Source organism: Oncorhynchus kisutch, unplaced genomic scaffold (assembly GCF_002021735.2).
Source record: "Oncorhynchus kisutch isolate 150728-3 unplaced genomic scaffold, Okis_V2 scaffold1189, whole genome shotgun sequence".
Lineage (NCBI taxonomy): Eukaryota > Metazoa > Chordata > Actinopteri > Salmoniformes > Salmonidae > Oncorhynchus > Oncorhynchus kisutch.
Window position 1 is genome coordinate 57,640 of NW_022263134.1, and position 9,193 is coordinate 66,832.

The window sequence follows — 9,193 nt, forward strand, 5'->3', positions numbered from 1 at the left end:
TCGATTATTAACGTTTATTAATACCTAAAGTTGGTTTACAAAGGTAGTTTGAAGTGTTTTGTCAAAGTTTATAGGCAACTTTTTTAATTTAAAAAAACGCCATTGCGTTTTAGAAAGGTGCTTTTTCCTGGATCAGACGGGCTTCATAAATGGACATTTTGGGTATACATGGACCGATTTAATCGAAAAAAAGACCCAATTGTGATGTTTATGGGACATATAGGAGTGCCAACAAAGAAGCTCGTCAAAGGTAATGAATGTTTTATATTTTATTTCTGCGTTTTGTGTAGCGCCGGCTACGCTAATTATTTCTGTTTACGTCCCCTTTGGGTATTTTGGGGGTTGCATGGTATCAGATAATAGCTTCTCATGCTTTAGCCGAAAAGCATTTTACAAATCTGACATGTTGGCTAGATTCACAACGAGTGTAGCTTTAATTGAGTACCCTGCATGTGTGTTTTAATGAAAGTTTGAGTTGTATCGAGTACTATTAGTTGGCGCTCTGAAATTTCCGCTGATTTGGTCCCTGTACAGGGACAGCAGCCGTAAAAGGTTATTAACCTGTTATTGCTGCATCCATTTGTTCTGAAGACATACCCTAATCTAACTGCCTGTAGCTCAGCCCCAGAGGCAAGGATATGCATATTCTTGGTATCATTTGAATGGAAACATTCTGAAGTTTGTGGAAATGTTAATTGAATATAGGAGAATATAACATGGTAGATCTGGTGGAAGAAAAGAGAAAGAAAGAGCATACGTTTTCTGTTTTTTATTGTTGCAGTATCATCTTTCACATGTACTAGAATAGCCACACAGTCAGATAGGATGCTGGAGATAATTTTGATGGATAACACAAGAGGGCAACTGTAGGTGTGCAAAGTTTTAGATTGATAACTTCAGGAATGGGTGAGCTACATGACATGAAGTCCCCCAGGTGTCCCACACAAGTTGCCCAAATGTACCCAAGTGGCCGAATTGGTGAAATGACCTATAACTATATACAGCAGTGCAAATAACTATATACAACATATCAAAAAGCAATTCTAACACACACACACACACACAAAAAAAAATGTTTAAAAATATGAAATATTATGTAAATATAAATATTTATAAAAAAACAGTACACCCCTTAGAAGTTGTGCCATGTCCCATCGCAGTCTCTTTCTGATGTAAAGCAGAGGCAAACTGAACAAGTGGTGCATTTCATGCGACACAGAACACAATGACGCCTCCATGCAGTGCCCTTTTGGCCCTGAGGCACAGTCATGCCTGCAGTAATGAACTGTGGCATATGAACACCACTGGGGGCAGAGGTAGAGCGGGCAGCTTGGCACCGGGGGCTCCCAGTCGGAGTCGCTATCACTGTGAAAGACAACAATATTTGTATTGTATGAGCCTTTTATCATCACATAAAATAAACAGATATATATTGTATAGAGCAGAGGGAACAATCACTAAGGTGAAGTGCTGTTCAATTCAACTCCGGCCATTGTTGTGGGCCTGCACTCACCCCCAGCACCCAATGGTTATTTCATATGGAAATGAAGAGGAGTAGCAGGCGCAGTGGCCATGTGTGTGTTTGCTGTTCTACTCCATTCCATTTGAATAAAAAAATGGAAAATATAATCTGACATGGGAAAATATATATATATATATATATATATACACACACACACCCAAACAAACCAACACACACACACACACACACACACAAACAAACCACACATTTCATTGCAACAAAAAAACAAACATTTATATATATATATTTATATTTCATAAAACGGCATTAGCACTTACCCGTCCAGAAGTACATCCTGTCCTTGCAGAAACAGCTCCTCAGTTCGTTAGAATCATAACACTCCAAGATTCCTCAAACAAAACATCTGTCTCATTTTCACTTTTTCACTTTCACTTTAGACTTTGACTTCGCTTTTCCTGATTTATTCGCCATGATATCTTCAATGAAATCGTTGAAACTACAACTTTCCGAAATACAGCTGTGCGTAAAAAGCCTTACAGCAACTCATCTGATCGTCAAGACGAGAATGGAGTTCCCTGCGCGTGCGATTACAAACGAGGAATTGTGGTCCAACCCAAAACCATTACATACTGGCGTTTACCTCAGCTCATTGGCTATCTACCCAGCTAGATTTCAAGAAGATCAGTGGTCATTGGGCAGAAATATAGTCAATCAATGAAGCTTCGCTAAAATTATTGGTCCGTAAGGTAGTCATTGCTCTTTGTCTCCAAATCAGTTCACTTCGGTCAATACTCCCCGCAAAAAAAAAACAATGAAGTTTGGCTGTGTTGCAAACATCCAGAGGAATGCACTGAAACCAACCATGACTAGATAAACAATTGTTTATGGTGTGTAATCACGACGAATGCTCCGTAAAAAATTGATAGAGATGGAATTCACAGCACAAACGGTTTACAAAATGTTTCGATTTAGGCTTAAAAAATTGATTTTATCAAAGAAAACGGCACTTCATTTGATCACTGGGACCCTCAGGAAGAGAAATAAGAGCAAGATATCAAAATGTAAGTCATAATTTTACCTCCAGATGTGAATGTAGAAAAACTGTCATGGCGGAAAATGTTTCTGTTGTTGATTGCTCTTCTCAAACAAAAGCATGGTAATTGTTCTCTGTAATAGCTATTTTAAATTGGAAAACGTAGTTTGATTACCAAGATTCTAATCTTTTGAAGGGTGTAAGACACTTGCATTTTCAAGAATGTTTAATGTTGCGAAGTTGTATTTTTAGTTGTTACTCTGAAATTTCCCCTGATGTTGATCCCTGTACGGGGATCGCAGCCATAACAGGTTTTAACTAATCCTTTGGAAATCAATGTGGCTTGGTTCTTTTTACTCTATATTATATAAATCTGATTTTACTTTGGATAAATATGCCTCAGCTGAAATTTTCCTTACTTCCTTACATCCTTGCGTTTCCAATGAAGAATCACATAATACGTTTACACAATATGATTCGGACTTCTGTTGAAAATGAATGTTTTCTCTCAGCCCATTAAGAATCCTACTTGACTACACTAGTGCATCACGACCAGACAGGGTTTATTAACACTTGTGTGGTGTTCATGTTTTTGTTATTCACCCAATGTTCGCTGGTCTGATGGACCCACAACATTATTGTTTTTTTAAAACAATACAGCCATAACAATTCATGTAAAAATACTTAATACTTAGATGTTGACTTATATCAATTACAAGCAATGTAGACATGGTTAATATTTGCCATGTTCCTCTGCTATATCACGTTCATCAATAAAAGCGCTCTTCGTTTTTTTTAAATGTGATTTTTGTTGATTTTTTTTTTATTATAATGAAGATATAGGTGGAATAAATCATGTTTATCTTTAACAAATCACAATCGCTGCAGAAGTTGGGGTCCTTGTGATATGTTGCCTCCCCTGGATTTGAGGTCTTACCAATACCTTGCATAGCTCCTCGAGAAAGAGCTGTCTACTCTGGAGAATCCTCTATTCCAATCTGTGTTCAACGCCATCTAGATGACGTTCTTTGCTGGCGTAAAGTAATGTTCAAGAGCATCAAGAATAGCTATAGCCGTTACCTTGCTGTGCTGCTGTCGGCATTCAGTTCCCATGATAGTCCTTAAAGTGGCAGCCACTACCTCATCTTCCTTTTTCAGAAGTCCCGTTGCTAGCGCATAGTCCTCCCATTCACCTCGAAACGTATCCCAGTTCGTGCTCCAATCCCCGCTGAGCTTCATAACGGCGGGAGGGGGAATGTTCGCTGCCATGTCTAACCGGTGCTAACAACACTGAAGCTAACTAGCAAACTCACTCTAGCTTAAGGCCAATTCCGGGCGAAATTTTACACAAATAAGCATTTGTTTGTAAACCAGAGCAGGTGACTCTAATTTGCGGAAAGCATGGTTAGTTATCCGACTCTGACACCATGTTTGAATGTTAAATGACGAGACAGGGGCATTGATGCGAGTAACCAGTCTTGTTCAGTACATGACAACACATCCGGGTATCTCAAGCACCCCGGTAAAACACAAGAGTTGCAGTAATGAACATTTATCAACAGATGGCATCACTGTGCCATCTTACACCCATAACAGTGATTTTCTGGAATTCTTTTCCTCTTTTTGTCTGTCATAGTTGAAGTGTACCTATGATGAAAATTACAGGCCTCTCTTATCTTTTTAAGTGGGAGAACTTGCACAATTGGTGGCTGACTAAATACTTTTTTGCCCCACTGTAACTAGCCCATTTATACCAGTCATTCTTCACTCTTTCTTCCAACGAATTGTCCTTGAGTGTTTCTGATTCTAAGACGTTAGTTACAGATACAGTGTTCTTGTCTCGAGGTAGATTGTTAGAGTTTGTCAGAAAGTTCCAAATGTCAGTAAAGAACCCTCCTGAATCTGATGCTTCAGGTTTCTTTGTAGTTGCAGTGGACTTCCTGATAAGAGCATTAGATGGTAACCTAGTGGTAACAGCTGTGGTGTTCAAGGCAGCTGTTACTTTTTTTGTCTTTCCTGTTGTCACGGTCCTTTCCTGACCTGGTGCCAGTGTGGGGTCAATTCAGATGATAGTTGCACTATTCCCTTGAGTCCATTTAGTACTCACTATTTCTACTATATATTCTTCACCTTCCTCTTGGTCATGTTTGTCCATGGTGATCAGCCAAGTGTCTTCAACTTTAGATATTGTCAAGTTGCATCCTTTCGTGTCCCAAACGACTCTCTCCCAATGTCTGATGAGGTGTCCATCCACAGAGTGCTATTTCTGGTGGAGGTCTGATTCTCCTGATTGAGAGGGACCTCTGAACTTCTGCTTCTGTTATGATTTGAGGTGGAACAGAAATGCTAACCTTATCATTGTCCTCGGGTTGTTCAGTAGGTTCCTCTCTTCTCTTTCTGCTTTCAACATACTGCTTGATTGTATGTGAGCTTGCTGTTCCTTTACCAATGTTCACTGTTGCTCTTGTCATGTCAATGTCATTGTTCTTCTGTTGTTCTAACTTCAATTGTCTGTTAAGGGGACCAACCAAGGGCTGAAAAGTCAATTGTGGGGAAAGCCTTCTCCCCCTCAGCCTGTGGAACTTCTCCCTCTCCTCCTCCCTGTGAGGTTTCTCCCTCTCTTCTTTCCTGTGGAGCTTCTCCTTCCTGTGTAGTTCCCTCCTCTGACCAGACTGGGCTTCCATCTGGAAAGGCATCAATTTCAGGGAAGAGTCGCTCCCATTCTGTAGGTGATATTTCGGGGTCCCACTGTAGAGGGTTTCCGTCAGGGAGATCTGCCACAATAGGTATGTAATTAGGAGTAGCAGGCATGTCTCTCTTTCGTCCTCCTCTTGGTGCATTAGGCGGTGCATCAGTTGTATCCTGGCTTCCACCTGATCTGCTGACTTCTTGACTCCTCCCCGGCATCTCAATCTCCTCCGCTGCTCCTGGTCTTTCCTGGCTCCCGCCTGGTGCATCAGCATCCTCTGTGTCCTCATCCCTAGGTGGTTGTCTCCGACGGGACTCTGGTGCAGTGGTTTAGATGGTACCACGTTTTTCTTTTTTCTTTTTTTTAACCTTTATTTAACTAGGCAAGTCAGTTAAGAAGATGGCAGTTGGCGTTTCATTGGCCACCTCGTAGGGTCCTTCTCTCCTCGGCTGATTCCACTTCCTCCGGAACACTCAGATGTAGACCAGATCCCCTGGTATCACCGGGCAAGGCCCCTCCGGTCCTGGCTCAGGCACCTTCTTTTTCTCCTGTGAATATATAGCTTCGTGGATCTTAGTTAGTTGCTATACATATGCTTTTAACTCATTATGCAATATACCTAAGGAGGGACCTTTATAGAATCCTCCTAACGTTGGTATAGGCATGGGTTGACCCGTAAGCATTTAATGCGGTGATAAATACGTGCTTCTGTTATTTTCCATGCGACAACTCATTAAAGCAAGCGGCAAGGCATCCACCCAATTAAGCCCTGTTGAGCCACAGATCTTTATTATTTTACCATTTATGGTACCGTTGGCTCTCTCAACTAAACCTTGCGATTGGGGATGATAAACACATCCCAATCTCTGTTTCATGCTCAACTGCTGTATTATTGTTTTTACAACTTTTTGTATAAACGCTGAGTCATTGTCTGAACTTATTTTGGACGTAATACCAAACCTCGGTATTACTTCTTTTGTCAGGAATTTTATCACTGTACTTGATCCCTGATCAGCTGATGGTATTGCTTCTATCCATCTGCTAAATTTGTCTATGATGACTAACATGTACCTTTTACCACGTATAGGTTTTATCATGTCTACGTAGTCCATCACAATGTGTCGAAATGGACCTTCTGGAACCGGTATGTGACCTATGGGCGTAGTTATACATTTATGTATGTTGTTTTCCCCACATATTTAACATTTTGACAAGATTTCATCTACTGTTGCCTGTAAATAAGGTGATTTTTCTTATTAACTCCCCCTTGCACAATGATCTAGATCATGTGCATCATTTATTAGTAAAGTCAATAAGGTAGTGGTAGCAAGTATGGCACTGTCATGTGTTCTACATACTCCATGTCTGTCCACAGAGGCTCCACTCTGCAGCCAAGTATTTTATTCATAAATTCCAGCAAAAGACTGAATTTGGACTAGCTCAGCAGGAGTTGGAATTGCCACAACGCCAACAATATCCATCAAAGGTGCGGTTAGAATTCGGACACCACATCTAGAGGCCTTTTTGGCAGCTTCATCAGCTGCATTATTACCCCTAACAACAAAGTCGTTACCTTTCTTGTGTGCTTGAGATTTGATGATTGCTAACTTCCGAGGATACATTAAAGCTGTCATTAATTTGACAATTTGCACGTGATGCTGGATGTACCATCACTCTTTTTAAATCCTCTCTGTTTCCAAACTGCGCCAAACAAATGACATACACCATGTCCGTAAGCTGAATCAGTATAGATGTTGACTGTCTTTCCCTTCCCTAGCACACATGCTGCAGTCAGTGCTTGTAGTTCAGCCAGCTGGGCTGAACAAGGTTGAGGACAATGTTTTTATATTTCCTCAGTGAAAGCCTTCCCTGTTGTTTAACTACTGCAAACCATGCATGATTACCTGTGTAGTCCTTGCAACAATAACCATCTACAAAGTAGTTCTCTATGTTACATCCCTCTCTATTTATCAATGGAATGGATTCAAGATCTGGACGCAATTTCGAAAATGTCAAGTCTTCTGCAACACAATCATGAGCTTCCCCTTCAAAGTCAAATGGAATTCTTTCAGCTGGATTGACAGTGTTATATCTTTTAATGGAGACGTCAGGATAAGTACGTAAAGTCATATAGTCCAAAGTTCTAGCATTAGTTAACACAAATTTACCCTGTTCTATCAGCTCCACTATTTTATGAAGGGTGCTTATAATCACAGGATATCCCATGGTTATGGTTGACGCCTTGTCGTAAGCATAATGTAATGCGGCCAACCCTTTATAACATGGTGGGTAACCCTGAGCTACTGGATCCAGTTTAGAACTATAGTAAGTGATAGTAAACTATAGTTCTTCCTACCACTACAAGTTTCCTGCATAAGGACAGCTGCTGCATAATTATCACACCTATTTGCTACGTATAACAAAAATGGTTTAGTCTGGGGCTGCTAAAGCTGGTACTGTTTGCATTTATTTTTTAAGTGTTTCAAATGCAATCAGAGCATCAGTGTTCCAATCTAGTTGTGCCCTCAGATTGAGCTGTCATGCTTCCTTCATTATTTCTCGTAAAGGAGCTGTCTTGACTACATACTCTTATATCCAGTCTGAGCTAAATCTTGTCATTCCTAATAAGGTCATCATTTGAGCTACCGTTTGTGGCAACGGTGCTTTGCTAATACCCTCTAGCTGTCCTGGAGCTATCGCTTTAGTCCCATGAGCTATTGTTCTTCCTAAGTACTCAACCTGAGGTTGACGGTAATGAAGTTTTGTCTTAGAGACTTTATGTCCTCCTTCTGCTAATCGCTGCAGTACCTTTAATGAATCAGCGTGGCACTGTTCCACTGTTGAGGCACAGATTAACAGGTCATCCACATATTGGATCAGAGTGCCATCAAGTATTAGTTCTTCCAAATCAGCTGTCAGTATTTGATTGAATAAATGAGGGCTGTGACGAAATCCCTGGGGAAGTTTGGTGTAAGACAGAGTTGTCTTCCTCTATATCTAAATGCAAACAAACGCCTACATTCTTCCGCCAGGGGTACACAAAAAAACGCTCCACACAATTCAATCACTGTAAAGTACTTGGCATCAGGGGGAACATTAGTCAGCTGTGTGTGAGGATTTGGAACTTCTGCAAGACAATCCTGTGCAATGTCATTGACAGCTCTTAAATCATGTACCAGTCTCCATTTTTTTTACCATCGGCTTTAAGAACAGGTTGTAAAGGTGTATTGCAAAGGCTGGGCATCTCTATCAATACACCTGCTCTGAGCAAACCTTTAATTGTTGAACTTATCCCTTCTTCAGCTTCAGGCTTCATATGATATTGAGCTTTCCAAGGAGGATTAACATCAGGTTTTACTTTGATGTTAACAGGACTTGCTGATTTTACCAACCCAACAGCTCTATCATGTTGTTACGACACCTCGGAAGGTATGATTTTCTCCATTTCAACTCTGAGTTCACTGATCCGTCCTATTCCCTCACCTAACAATACCTGTTGGCCTGCACTAACCTCTATCTCCCTAGGATCACCAATCATCACAGTATGAATCACATAGTCACAGAATTCCTTGTAAGGTTTTGAAGTAAGTCCCACCACATCCTCCAGCCGGCTCCTCACTGGCTGGGGCATGACTTCCATCACTGAATTCCGGAACATAGTTGTTATTAGTTCATTTCCCTCTGGATCTTGTTCTGTTTCCATCCTCCATCTTTTCAATTGTCCATGTAGGTATGTGGCTGGGTTTTCTGTGGCCCCAATAGCTTCACCTCTCAGAGCCTTGGGGTCAACTTTCGTTGGGTATGCTGTCCTTAATGCACGCCAGACAGTAGGTCAATATCTGTTGAGCATCAGTCCATCCATCATCACTTCCCCTTCTGTGCCGTTAATGCCACCGTCCTGCATAAACTCTCCCATTTTGGGCACACTCATTACCCTTGCTAACAATGCCCTTATGTCACCAACTGCCAGCAATTTCCCCATTGTGTA